Here is a 15625-nt window from a genome sequence, read left to right as displayed (position 1 = left end):
TTTCAGGTGTGTTTATATCATTGCCCCCTTTGATACTGCTTAAATGTGTGCTTGTCAAAAAATGATTGGTTGGCTGTCGGGAACCTCTTCTTATGCTGTTTTTTGGTTGGCTTGTGATTGTGTTAGAGGTCGTAGTTGATTTTTTGTGCAAGGGAGAAAAGGAGTAGCCTGGTGTGCAGGGTTAAGAGTGAAGAAGGAAAGGCAAAGAAGTGCAGACTGTTTTAAGTGCAATCAGAAAAGGTTACAGGGGTAATCATTATAGCAGCGATCCACTAAGAACAGTGAAAGATTGACTAGTTTTATCACAGCTGGCATTCCAGTTTTTCACTTCTGTGTGGCTGGCGTGAGAAACAGGAGCGACGAGAGCCAGAACAGATTATTAAGTGCGGGACAATCCCAAAATTAAATTGGGTTTTTGAACATTAAGAAAATACATCATTGTCCAGCCGTGGAGCATTGGCACGCATGACATGCATAAATCATATGACTGTATTTTTAGGCCGAGTGGCATTACACAATCTATAGCTCTTTATTTTCTACTAAGTGTGCCAAGTGAAAACCATGAGATGTCACAAGCACTTTTATTAAAACACACTGATTGAAACACACCACAAAAACATAGTTTCCTTACCCTGTTTCAAAATGTACTCTCTTCCTGCATGTTGCTAAAGTCTTTCCAGCTTTCAGTGGAAAGTGCTAAGGCTAATAAACACGTCCATCTCCAGGCGGCCAACATCTGTTTACTTGTCTCTTTTCTCATTGCCCACACCTAGACGTGATTCCATAAAAGCCAAATTCCCAATGAAGCTGTTCTTATTTATATTTATCTTTTTTAAATCTCTGGGTACAATTAAACAGTTACTGAACTAAGATGACATTGTCACTGTTCAGGTCAGTCTGAATTCAGTCATTTTAGCAGTGTAGGGGCAGCACGGTGGTTAGCACTGTTGCCGCACAGCAAGAAGGTTCTGAGTTCAATTCCACCATTAGGCTGGGGTACGGTGTACATTTTAGGACATCGTCAGGTCTCAGGAAAAAAGTCGTCAGGTATCAGTAAAAAAGTTGTCAGGTCTCAGTTCTCAGGAAAAAAGTTGTCAGGTATCAGACAAAAAAATGTCAGGTCTCAGTTCTCAGGAAAAAAGTCGGGTCTCAGGTCTCAGGCATTTTTTTTTTTCTGAGACCAGAGACCTGACAACTTTTTTCCTGAGACCTGACGATGTCCTAAAATGTACACCGTACTGGGGTCTTTCTGTGTGGAGTTTGCATGTTCTCCCTGTGTTTGCGTGGGTTCCCTCCAGGTACTCCGGTCCGGATGAATAAGCCGCTGCAACCTGCAGACAGAAGTGTGCCTGTGGTACAAAAGCAACACCTCGTGGGGCTAAAAATATTGCTAAATGTAGTTTACAGCACTGAGGAAGATGCATAAGTGAGCTAGGCCTGGTTTAGACGCTGACTCTGGGGGTGGGGCTTTGTGTGTAGAGAGTGAGAGGAGATTATGGGTTATGGAATGCAACACCAGATTTGTTTAAATATATAAACAAAAAAAAGGCTAAGCTGGAACTAGATTCATTCCTTCACTGTGCAGCTGCAGAAGTAGGAGATGAACAAGATGAAGAAAAAAATCCTAAAGAGGTGAGAAGAGAGTTATAAAAATGGGGGAAGCGTTACAGTAGTTCCTAGCTTGTGCTAACAAAGAGGGCTGTTATTTAAACATGGAAACAGGATGTGGACACAGTGATGGATGGATGGAAGTGAAATGTGTGAAAAAGACATTAGTCATACAGGTATTCAGAGGAGCCTGCTCTCCTCCAAACTCATCATTCCTGGATAGGGGAATGTGTTCGTTCATCTGTATGGCTTTCTCATTAGGGGCCCGAGAGTTCACTCTTTCTCCTTTTCCTACCCTATACATCTATTCTTTTCTTTCCTGGTAATGTGGTTACATATTGCTGGTCTGCTTTTGTTATTTTCTTCTGATATATATCTCTCTGAACACACATAAAATCCATTTTTTCTTTTCTTAGTGTGTCTGAAATATTTTCCCATCTTTCTTTTGCTTGCACACATTTACCTCTTTTGATTGGTGGTATTACTGCCACATAATCCTAATTCTCCTTTGTATTTATTTATATCTTTTCTCTTCCTCTAAGATTGTAATCTTATTCCCCTTACCTCTAAACTACTCCACTACCAATCTTTTTTCTTATCCGTAACCCCCTCCCTTCCTCTCATTTTCCCTGACATCACTCTTTTCCTCTTTCAGCACACTCATTCACGCCGTCCTCTTCGTTCACTGCAGACTCTTTTATTTTTCTCCCTCTCCTGGCTTTTTCACATTTGCGCACACGCATACACACACACACTTCCTCAATTTCGTCCCAAGGGTATCACAGGAACAGGACCTCTATCCAAACCTCTCAACTTTCGACAGTTAACCTCTTCTACATCTTCCTCCTCTACCTCTAAATTTTCTTCCTTTACACTCTCTCTCTCCCCAGTGATGGGAACACACGAACAGCAGCCTCTTTTCCTCCTCCTCCTCCCCTGCTCCCAGGTCTTTGACCAAAGAAAAGTCTTTTTAAATCTGTCTCTTGGGGGTGAAACTAAAGCAAGTAAAAAAAAAAACTTTCCTTCTTTTTCACGAAACGCAGTTCAGGTTGTCTATGTACTTCTGCACATGGGGCTCCTATTAGGTAAATGGTAAATACGCAGCTGAAAGTAGGTTTGCAAAAATATAATATATAAAAAAATATAAAACATAAGCTTCAACAGAAAGAAAAGCATGTGAATTTAAATAAATATAAGGCATATTTGTCTTGAATTACGACACCAACGAATGCTAACTGGGGTCAGGAGTGAATAACCATCCAGTCCAAGTCCAGTCACTCGAATAATACCGGAGGTGTGGGTTAGAGATGTGTTGATTTACAAAAAACACAATTTTATTTCACATTGACAAGAAACATCTGCTAAATTGAACCATGGCTCATAAAAAAGAGGTCCTGGAAGACTCCGACAAGAAACATTTGCTTTGCATAAAGTAACTTTAATGGGTGGTAGATATTTATCACTTCACAGTTAGACAAACTGTCTGTGAATGCAGAATTCAGTAATGAGTCATCTGCGATGTGCACAAAGAATTCATCTTAAATGAACGCACACTTTTAATGAGATAGAAAAGCAGCTATTTTCCGATCAAAGAAACTTCACCACACACCTGATGTTTACACGGACTGATGTAAACACAAAGTGTAAAAGATTCCTGCACACTGACACCATCCTAATGAAAAATACTGAACAGGAAGCATCATAATTTGGGAATGCATTGTTGCCTATAAGAAAGCTGAAAAGAATCAGCTTTATCAAGGTATTTTATAGCATTAGGTCACAGTGGTTGTCTGCCAGCTGAAGCCCAGTGTAGTTGAGTAAAGCGGTTGGATAATAAGCCTAAATATTGATGTAAATTGGAAACAGACAGACTTTACTTTTCATCAGTCAGCTCCACTGTAGACAGGCCAGTCAGAGCGGTGACTAGAAAGATGCTTGATGTGGACGAGGCTGTGTGTATGTTGAAAAGTGGCCCAGAATAGGGAACCGAATAACAGCGGAGTTCAACACAAATTGGAAAAGCACTAAAAACATAAAATACTGCGTAAGAAGCACAGATGGAGGCTGCATTGTTTTTAACACCTAGTTTAATTTTAGCGCTTTATTTGTTATAACTTTGCTCTTCTTTGCCGCTGGCTGATGGACATAAGCAAGCGCAGCACACAGACTGGTTGTTTGTGACACTGCCCCCTGGTGACAGTAAACATATAGATTATAGTCTGCAAAGTTAACCGTAGGCTGTCTGTAGGACCACCACTTAACCAATATGGAGCCTGAACTTAGGGTCACAGACTCATTTGTCATTTAGATAAAGACTGGACCACAGTTTACATCCAATCACTGTGAAGACCAGGTCATACTCACAGATCCCATTTACAAACCTTTTCTTAACATTGTCAATTACAGTAATTATGAATTTCAGAGTGCTTGAGCATTACTGTCTTATCTTTTTGGGTAGTTGGCATCTTTGAGAAAATTGCAGGGCTTTAAAATGGGCTTCTCTTGCCCACAACTGACTTCCCACAATAATTTAAAGCTCCTTGAAGATAGTTTGTTTGTGCCCACATATGCATAAACAAATGCTCACCCCCTCTCTGTCTGCCCTATGGTTATGCAGTATGGAGTATGTAGACAGACTGAATATGCACGTTGGGTATTCTGCAGCTTAACTACAGGAAAATATAGCCCACGTCAGACGCATGCTACTCCTGCAGGGACAGAAGCTTCCTGCTCAGAGCTGCACGATCTCTGCATGGACTGATGGAGAAAGTCTGAAGGCCAAATAAAGAAAAAATTAGTTCATACTGTACATTCTGTTCTTTCAGCAGTTACTCCCAAAACAAATGCGAAGCTCAAGTTCCAACCTGGATGATGAATTAGTCTGTATTTGGAGCAAACACATACTTTCATGCACATTAGCTTCATCACTTTAAGCTTTTACTTCTCCAGATAAAATCAGTAAATTTATTCTGGATTTATTTTATGTAAGTTTACACTATCAACAGAATTCCTGGGCAGATTCGGCTGTTTAGACGGACTATAGCAGTATAATCATCAGTTCTTTAGTAAATCCTAAACTATCCTCACCAAACGATGACCTTATATTCAGACAATATGGGGAATATTAGTTACTGTACTGTAGTTACTGTAAACAAATACCTAGAGTAGTACCTTAATATGCTACAAGTAGTTATTTTTTTGTAGCAACTACACCCAGATAATTGGGTGTAGTTGGTAAACTCTCTTTCACCAACTACACCTAATTATCCAATAGCATATGTACTGTGACACTATACTGACTCATTTGAATCCAGTGCAGTTCAGTTTTATTTATACAGCACCAAATCACAACAACGACCTTTATATTGTCAGGTAGACCCTACAATAATACATACAGAGAAAAACCCAACAATCATATGACCCCCTATGAGCAGCACTTTGGCGACAGTGGGAAGGAAAAACTCCCTTTTAACAGGAAGAAACCTCCAGCAGAATCAGGCTCAGGGAGGGGCGGGGCCATCTGCTGTGACCGGTTGGGGTGAGAGAAGGAAGACAGGATAAAGACATGCTGTGAGTTATTAATTCAACAGTATCTTACTCTAATACTCCAAATCTCCGACTGTCTGTCCAAGCTGGGCATATAGTGAGGCGGAGGTTCTCATGTATAATACATATTATGACCAGTGTTGGTCAAGTTACTTGAAAAACGTAATCAGTAACTAATTACTGATTACTTCCCCAAAAAAGTAATCCTGTTACTTTACTGATTACTTATTTTCAAAAGTAATTAGTTACTTAGTTACTTTTTAAAAACACGATTTACAACCTGAATAGGTGATAAAGTGATAGATCTTTCAGCCCAATTCTACTTTTTCTGCATAATCATCATACAAAATGTAATCAAATGGAAAAGTCTCTTTTTAAAACTTGTTTTATTATTTTTAATCTTTTAACTTTATGCATCAAGCAAAAATTTAATTATCTGCAACATTCTCTGACTGGAAGAAATTAGTTTAACATTTAAACCTATTTTCTGCACATTCCAGCACATAAAATAAAATATTTTTTGTGTTTACACTCAGTCTTTCAAATAGATGCAAGTAAAACACAGCAGAAAATAAATAAAGTCAAAGACTAGCGGTCCTTTTGCTCTATTTTCACCTGTAAAGCAGGAGTGGGGTAGGCGGAGGTTTACCCTGGTGCAGGTGTGCAGCGGTCAGTGGAAGAATCCGCGAGTTTCTCTGTGAGTTTCCCATTACGTCGTAGCTACTCGGTGCTTGCTCTGAAGTTTAGGGGTTTTTTCGCTGTAAAAAGAAGTTTTCTTCCCACGCACAACGGACACTAATGTTTTTGTCACTTTTTATGGAATCAAACTCAAAGTAAGGTCAGTACTTCCACGCTTTAAACGCTGCACGCTCATACCCTCTCTGCACATTTTAAAAGTACAAACTTAGAAAAGCATCATATGACTTTAATTTTATGACAATGACGTGCAAGTTTGCTCGACAAAACATATATTATGCATGACATTATGATATCATCACACTGCCTTGTGACTACATTTAAATTTATATACTAGAGCAAGATCTGAGCATTGCAAGGATCCCACAAAAAGGCCTCAGTCGATATAATAGTCTTGCATGTTTGTCTTGTAGTTCTTCTCTGGCTAGTTAGCCCTGATGTAACCGGCCGTGCCCCACAGAAGGTCAAGTAAACTCACCTGGTTTGGCCCCATGTCCATTATTCTGTATTTGCTCTAAAATTGGACACTTATTAGCAAAATTAATGCAAATTGCATTAGTTGTTACACTCAAGTACAAACAGACTGTTTTTCTGGCTCTGGGTGCCAAATACCACGAATACACGTCTGTGTTTTCTCACGCTAACATTTTGTGATATGACAACGTGACAAATTAACTCGCAGTTCTAATGTGTTTTGTCTGGTTCTCTATTTTGCATTTGCAGAAATTCGGTGATGATTGCCAGTGCTGTGCTGTTTATTCAAATCAACCTCATGAATGCATTTCACATAAAAATTTAAAAATTACAAATTTTCTTAGCATGGTAAAAATACTATCTATAGCATAACTAGCATGGCAAAAAAAGAGCTGCAAAATATCATCAGAAGTAGAAGAGCGGCATTCAAACATGATTTTTTTTTAAGCGCAGAAAAAAAAACTTGCTAATTTGGTCATTTTTTGTTGTGTTGTATATTTTGGCAGAATGCGATCGCTGGGGCTGAACCTTTATGTTTTTGATTGAGAGTTCTGGTCTTTTATTGCCCCGAACGTTCCAATGGTCTTTGAGTCAGATGGGTTTGCAGAGTCCAACACAACGTTGTTGTTGGCAGGCAAGTGAGACTGGGGCGAGAGGGGAGAGCCGAGGAATGCTTTTCATGGAGAGCTCTTGACAGCGGGACACAGCGCTGATGTACCGATCAAGGTAGAGGTGTGTGAGCATGTGTGTGCATCTGTAAAATATTGTGTGTCTCAAAAGTTTGGAACGCTGCAATACAAACGAATCCCCAGGAGCTCATTGTTATTAACAGGTATGTTTGAAAAGTAACATTTACGTCTTTAGTTCTGCCCTGTACTGTAGTAAAACTTAAGATTTTAAAAACCAAACCCTATGTGTACTTTCCTGCAGTACGCTTCAGTGACAATCTGTCTGTTCTCAGGCTTAAATTACACCAATACTCACAAGTCTGCTATTTATGCCTTTGGAGAAACCCTGTAATCCCTTGCTGTTATTGTTTATAAGCCATATTCCATTATCACATCCATCATTTCTAAACTGATTAAAAACCAACAGGACTTCTTTTTGCATAAGGCCACATTTAGCCTTTCAGGCAGCTTATTGGACAGAATTAACTCACAAAAAACACAAAAAACACAAACATAAAACACGTTGATCTTATGTTAATTGAGGCAGAAACTGCAGAGCACAAAGTGTACAATCATTTGTGTACTTCAGGTGCTTTCTCACACAGACGGACACACAGACGCTTTCTTCTTGTTCTGACCCATTCACTTCCACTCCATCAACAGGTCAGCTGCTGCTTGTTACCCCATCCTGACAGTTAACTGTGTGCCTGAGGCTGGCACAACACTGCGGGCTGCATGACACACACACAGCCACACACTTTACATAAACCAAAAGCATACACTTGTCTCTCTCTCGCTCTCTCACGCACACACACAAAAGAAAAACACACAGCGGACAGAAAAACTTTGAGGAATCTGCTGAGTGGTTTGTTCAGCAACTTGATGCCCTCCGCGACTCACACCATCGGTTCCCGAGCGCACACACACACACACACACACACACACACACACAATCAAAAGGTGGGAACTTTGGATTATTACCTTTTCATTTTGATTTTACAGTTTAATTATAACGTCAGACCTTTCAGAAAGACATGATTTATTTTCTCCTACTTGTTCACACTTTCTTTCTCTTTTTACAGCCTCCGATCCGTCCTTCTCTTTGTGCTCTTTCACTATAGCCTTTCTAATAGCTAGTTATTTTGTTCCGGCTTTCCTCTCTTCTCTCGACTGCACCTGTCTGCCTTTCCCTGGAGGAAAGCCCCTCCATAATCAAGAGTAATAATCAAGGCTATCATTTAGAAGAAACTTACCAAACAAGTTGCTCAATTACAAAAACAAGGGAAAACTTGAGGTTAAAGACTTGCCCTAACTTTTGTGAAGAAATAAACCCTCAAAACTATACCCAACAATCCCCCCCAACATAAAAACTCTTCACGGTTACCACATAATTATGGACTTCCTTCCAAAAACAACGATCAATATGATCAATGTTCAAATTTCACATAAATGATCTGAAACCACTCGTGCATGGTGTGAAATCGACCACCGACCGTTTCTTTTCGGGTTCATGCTCCGTTAAGAGGAAAACATTTGCTGGAGAAAAAGATATGAATCATTTATAATGACACACCCCACCCAGGAGAGAGGCATGAAAGCTATTATTTTAGTTTACTTAGGTTTAGAGTTTAATAGTAATACATTTTCACTTTGTTTTACATTATGCAGCTGTGAGAAAATGAATGCTGATCGGGTTATTAAAAAGGTTGTCACTCTTCAGACGGCTCACTGGTGCAGCTGCGTGTAATCTAAGGCTCCTTGTTTCTGAAGCTTACGCATATGTAATTCAGAAATGAACATATGTCTTCATTTGTAGCTATACAGCATTGTATGAGTAACACATTATTGCCTAACTTCAGGCTAAAATCTGGAAAAACATATTAAAATTCCACAGTTTAGTGTTTTTACATGGACCTTACTGACCTAAAGGTAAATGCAGTAAATATATTAGGTAAGATATCTTCAACTGCTCCTTTATTTTTCAAGGGATCGCCACAACGGATGGATCGGCATGTTTGATTTGGCACAAATTTGACAAAGTGTGACCTTCCAACCCTCCCGTTTATCCAGGCTTGGTACTGTGAGTAAACTAGCTTGTGACGCCCCGCGTCTCCTCCCGGTCTTGAATATGTGATTTCTCACATGTAAAGCAACCAGAAGAACAATATATACAAAAAGTTACATTCATAAGAAGTGTTTAAGCATCTGGTCTGTTGAAATATAAACAGTGGAGTAGTTTGAACTCATAGAGAAAACACAGAAGATACTTGAACATGGAAAAAATGGTATAAGAGGCCTTTGGAGGAAACATGACTATAAAGTTCTGCAAACCAACAAGAACCTGAGAGCACTTTAAACCTTGAGCATTCTTTTAAAGCTTATAAAGGGCTTTATGAAAACCACATCATGCACAGTATGCACTTGTGAGAGTGGGTGTGCAGGAATACTGTGGGCTAACTACATAACTGCAGACTCAGGGAAGTGAAGAAAAGTACAGTAAGTTAGAAGAAAAAAAGAAAAGCGCTGTGTGAGAGCCAGCGGAGAGGCACTACTCGGGGTGAGTTAAGGGATGAAGCCATGGAAGGATGAACAGAAAGCAAATAATCCACATAAACAGCTACCTGCTAACATTTGAGGATTTACGACTAAGCTGCAGACTGGACGTGCAACTGACATTTTAATGACTACCTGGGGTAAAACTGTGAGAGAATATACTTTAGCCTCTGTAACCCTGTATTTTCTTCGCAACCTGTGAGTTAAAAAGGAAAAAAAGAAAAGGTAAAGATTGACAGTGCTGGAGAAATCTTCGACAACATGCAGTCCTGACTTGTTGGAAGGTGATCGTGTAGCTGCTCACGAATGCACAAAACTATGCCCGCTCTGTCACTTCTGTCTTTGAATTGCTGGAGATAAAAAGAAGACAGGAAGTACATTAAGATACCGTGTCTATCTCCTGTAACATCCACGTAGCCTGATAAGGTTTGTTTACACAGTTTATGCATGTCATATCTAAACACTAAACAATAGATGCTAGGCCTCAACGAAGGTTAAAGGACACAAACTTCTAGTTTAGTGTGTTTATTTTTATGCCTTCAAAGTTCAATATCTCCTAATCAGAAGGTTGTCAGCTCAATAACAGCCTGCTCCAGTATTCCAGTGAGTAAGAAATACTGTCTACTTGAATACTTTAACAACTCAAATAGAGTAAAAAGTAGGGCTGCCACGATTAGTCGACTATTAAAATCGTCGACGACTGATTTAATAGTCGACGCGTCGTTTGAAGCTTTGTAAGATCACAAAAGACACAGGAATAAGTAGTAGGATTTAAGAGTGTAATAACGGACTGAAACAGAAGATGGCAGCACTGCATGTACAAGGATGCCAGCTGCCGTTAAACCCCGAAGAAGAAGAAGCTGTGTCCCAGAATTCATAGCGCAGCCCAGCTCAGTTTCCAACAATGGTGGCTGCTAGTTAGTTTTAATATTACTCTTATTATTCTTTCTGGGTCACAAAATAAACGTTTAACATATTTTCAGGCGAGAATGTAGCTGTGTAAACCTCAAATATCTGCTCAGTTTATCAAGACACCACATATTTTCAAAAGCGCTCCGACGTTTTCGGAGACGTCTGTTACCCACTAGCTCGATAGCTAGCCGGGGGCTAGGCTAACTAGAGCCGTGAGAACACCGGACTCCCGCAAATCGTTTTCAAACCCACCGCGGTCTTTTGCTACTCAGGTTAAATATATATAAGTCACTTAGATAACTTAAAAATGTTATTGTTTGGCTTTTTTTAGTATTTTATTTGTTCCTGAGTAAATCGGTTTGGCTGAGATTAAAGTTATAGTTTTTACACAGCTGAATAAACTTCAAGCAGACAGCTGATTATCAGAAGTGTGAGATGCTGGAGAATTTACTCTGGTGTCCTGTTATATTTTAGATAGCAAGGAGTTTATTAAACTTCACCGAAACAATCTGCAGATCTCATTAAAATTTAATAAACTATCATCTTGTCTTTATTTTTAGTTAGCACATACCTTAAACACTTAAAGCTGTAAGCTAATGATAGTTATATAAGAGCAGATGCCGCTGGTGCAATAAGCTGTACGTTTTACGTCCAATGGATGATGATCTGATTAGTCGACTATCAAAATAATCGTTTGTGGCAGCCCTAGTAAAAAGTATTACCACCATTCCTGGCTGGTCAGTGCATGGTGCAAAGTAAAACACAGAGATGCACTGAGCCTGAATATGATGGCACACTTAGCTCACTTTCATCCTGAATCAAAACAAACATTTATTTGGTTTTAATAAATGTAACACTGACTTAAAAAGAAAACAACTGTTCAAAAGTTTCAGATCATTTCACTCCAACCTTCAGTACTGAACTCAAACAAACATTCATTAGGCTGCAAAGCAGAACAGGAGAGCAGGTGGTCTGATTGTATGCAAGGAATCCAAGGCTGGGGTCAATTGACTTATTTAGTCACAGTCAGGTTACAGTCACTGTGAACATAACTTTGCAACGACCCAGGCACCAACAAAAGGAACACTATTTATACGTACAGTATGTGGCAAAAAACATTCATTTATAGTCTACAAATCTGTGAAATAGCCACTGTAAATATATACATCTGTATCTTGTGTGTCTTTTGTCTTGTGCCTTACAGATAAGCCAAGACATAGTTGACGAAAGATAAGAAATAGTTAACACGCTTGATTAGGTGCACATTTGGGTGAATGTGTGTAAAGCAAAGCGATGTCCTCGACCTGGCATTTATCAACATGCTGGAGGCAGACACTGTTACTCATTAACAGCGAGTGATAACGAATGCATACACAGGCACAAACAGACACGAGCACACGGTACAACCTGTGTTAAGCACCTGATTTCAGTGGTAGAAAGCAGACTATTTACTCTAAGGGAGCCATCCATATTGACATAACTATAAAAACAAGAGACGAGGGATAAGCGAGGGAGCAAGAAAGAGAGCAATAATCATATAAATAGCTTATAGCTCCCCACGTTGTGAAAGGATGAAGATTTAGACAATTCAGTGATTTAAGAGCGATTTGTCATAAAACATAAAAAGAGAATTTGGGTATTTCATCATTTCCATTACACAATATTGTTGGTCATTATCACTAATGTAAGAAGATAAAACTCTACCATGCCAAGAAAAAACAAAAAATCCAAGAGCAAGGATTCCCGCCACCTTTTTCCAGACTCAAGTTCATTTAAAGGTGAACTGAAGAAATGACCTCTAGGTCAGCCGTCCCCAACCCCCGGGCCTCGGACCAGTACCAGTCCGTGAGTCGTTTGGTACCGGGCCGCGAGAGTTGAGGCTCAGGTGTGAAATGTATAGTTTTCAGGGTTTTTATCGGTTTTCAGCGTTATTTTGTTATCGTTTTTATCGTTAACTCGGTTTTCCTGGGTCTTTTCACGTGTGTTATGAATAAATCTTCTTTTACTCGGTACTGGTACTAGTTTTATTTTGTTGTATTTATCCGCGACACCTTAAAGGCCGGTCCATGAAAATATTGTCGGGCATAAACCGGTCCATGGCGCAAAAAAGGTTGGAGACCGCTGCTGTAGTCAATGCAATACAAAGGCTTATGCATTGAAGACTCTGTGAAGGCAACACCAATGCTGAATGGTTTAGCGACATATGCTGCCATCCTGGCAACATGATTTTCAGGGAAAGTCTTGGTTATTTCGGCGAGACCGTGCCGTATCTGCACATAGCATAACATCAATGGCTTCATAATAAAACAGGCTGAGCGGTGAACTGACCAGACTGCAGTCCAGACCTGTCAGCAGTTAAATGACTCTCACTCAGGAAGTGTTTTGTCCAAAAGTGAGAAGCCTACTTTGTTAAGGTGACAGAGTGGAGTTAGAAGTAAAGCTCATCAAATTAATACTTACTTGGTTATCACTTAAATAAACATGTCTTTTCTTTCTGTTTGGATTTGTTTTGTACTCGTCAGTTTGAGCGTCACACTTTGAAGATCAGCGATCCAGCACTCATCTTTTCTTTTCCCTCCTTCATCATCCTGCATTTCCTCCTCTCCCTCACATCTTTCCACCTCCTCCTCCACCTGTGTGTTTTCTGGTTCATTGGGTGGGGAGTTAAACATTCCAAGCATGCACATAACACACACACACACACACACATGCATGCACACACAAATTCATGCCCCCCTCCCACATTCCACACCAATCCTCAGCCATGACTAAACTCCATTTGTTCAGCTCTGGTCACTGTCTTAGTCCACTGCTTGTGTTTGAGAGAGGGGATAAGGTGCATGTGCTTAAGCCATAGTTCTTTTTGCTAATCTCTTCTTGTCAACTGACATCTAAATGTCCCCCAAAACCATAAAAAAGAAAAAAAAAACTACAACAACTAAGAAAATTGCCCAAAATAAGTTAAAGCCTTTGTAGCAGCTTGTTGCTGCAACATTCTTGCCTGTGCTGGATTATGGTGATATTCTATATATGAATGCTTCTGCTCAATGTCTTCGAATGGTTGATTCTGTGTATCATGCTTCTCTGAGGTTCATCACTAACCGTAAATTTCAGACTCACCACTGTGAGTTATACTCTCAGGTAGGACGGCCTGCTTTGGTAAGTCGGAGGAACTCTCATTTATACAGTTTTATATATAAGGCGATACTTGGGTTGCTGCCTTCTTATATATGTTCCCTGCTTGTAATGAAACATGCTGGTCGGTATTCTCTTCGTCTGCATGGCTACTTGTTGCTTTCTGCTCCATTTGCCCGAACTGAACTTGGTAAAAGAGCTTTTGTCCATTTAGCACCGTCGGCTTGGAACAAACTGCAGAAGGAAAATGACTGAATTCATTTCATTAAGTGCTTTTAAATCTAAACTACAAATCCTTGAGGCCAAGTCCATAACATGCAACTGTTTCAATTAGATTGATTGTCATTTTAACTGACTTTTTTTTATTTTTATTTGAATTTTATTGATTTTTTTATTATATTTATTTGTATTCTTTCACTTATTGTTGCATGTGTGTTGTTGCTGCCTGTGTTTGAGTAATTTCTGTAACTGTGAGACACCTGCTGCTGCCTATCTTGGCCAGGTCTCCCTTGAAAAACAGGTTTTTAATCTCAATGGGATCTTCCTGGTTAAATAAAGGTTAATAAAATAATAAATAAAACATGACTGAAACAAGACTGGTGGTCTCAGTACCACCTTGGTGTATGCATGTTCCACAGTTACATCTTTCCAGTTAAAACTTAAAAGCTAACATTATCTTAATCTTGCGAAGCTCAACATAAAGTTGACCAAGTAGCAGTATTTTAGTGATGTTTAAATGTAAGTAAATGGATCTCACTCATTCGTGTATTTTCATCTAGCACAGTAAGAAGTAAAAGTAGTCATTATGCTAGTTTAGTCTGAAGCTTTTGTATTCTATAATTTGCAGCTTGCAGGTTTAATCTACAGGTACATAACATTTCTGAAATGTTGCATCATGCTTATAGGTAGCTCGACGTAGCAGATGAGTGTCTCCAAAGTCATGAGTGTCTCTAGTGAGCTTTTTATCAAGACAGCTTTATCAGGGAAAACCCTCTGACATTGATTGTTATTCTCTCGATGACAAATTCAAAAACTGTGGTCAAAATGTTGCCATTGGAGGATTCAGTGGTACTGAACAGCTCAATCAAAATAGCATAAAGTACATAAGAAACTCTATAGAAGAACTGACCCGAGCTTCTTAGTAGATAACCTGTTTTAGACAGTAAGGATAATCAAAATGTAAATTGGTACCAGTGATTGACCTCTTGAATCAAGAGGAACCAGTTGAGTCTGTCAATCATTATATAGTGACGTTTAAAAAAAGACCCTAATATGATGGATAGAGTTGATTATATATAAAAGTACGAGGATGAAGATGTGTTTTAGAGACAGTCGTCACTCCATTACTGACAGGTCTAACATTGCGTGTAAAGCAGCATCTGGAAATATCCAAAAGGCAAACACCAAAATTAAGTTTTTCAAAACATAATCAATATGTGGTTTAAAAGAAACCTCAGCTCTCTTTCTTTTACAGACGCAGGATTATGTTCCTTTTATTCCATCTCGCCCAAATTAGAGACTCGATGATCCGAGACATGTTGCAAACAGGCTTACTGTTCTTAACCACAAAAAGCTGTTTATTCAGAAATACATGGCTGCAAGCTAAAAAACAACAACAAGCTAAAAAAATGTAACAAAAATGTAACCTTTTCCCACTGGTCCATCAGCTGACAGTTAAACTGTAATTCCCAGGTTAAATTTTCAATGTGCTGTTAAATGTTCAAACCTAAACTGAAGTGCCGCTGCATTCTTATGTGAGCGCTTTCCTTTCCCCCACATTCTCCAGTTTCCACCACATCCCACTGCCTTCCCTAAAGCTCCAACAACACAACAGTTAAGTCCCAGAAAGCAGCTCATAAGTACCTTTGTTAATTACATATAGAAGAATAGGCCCGTTGTGATCTGGTGTGATAATGGTGCCAGTACAACAGAGGGATTACCTTTGGATAATAATGCACTGAGCTGACCAGTGTGATGAAGGGCCATGTAGTGGGAAATAATTAACACAGCTAACTGTTCTGCAGACCCTTCAG

The 15625-nt window shown here is 39.4% G+C and overlaps 1 protein-coding gene across 2 annotated transcripts in view; it reads right to left on the bottom strand.

The window, feature by feature from the left end:
• The window catches only part of fgfrl1a (fibroblast growth factor receptor like 1a), a 76365-nt gene that overhangs the window by 48874 nt on the left and 11866 nt on the right, over positions 1-15625 (bottom strand). The gene's annotated exons all lie outside the window — the stretch shown is intronic.

Source organism: Neolamprologus brichardi, chromosome 2, assembly GCF_056152115.1.
Source record: "Neolamprologus brichardi isolate AB-2024 chromosome 2, ASM5615211v1, whole genome shotgun sequence".
Lineage (NCBI taxonomy): Eukaryota > Metazoa > Chordata > Actinopteri > Cichliformes > Cichlidae > Neolamprologus > Neolamprologus brichardi.
Note: the sequence above shows the minus strand (reverse complement) of the source record. Positions and strands in the feature narration are given on the sequence as shown.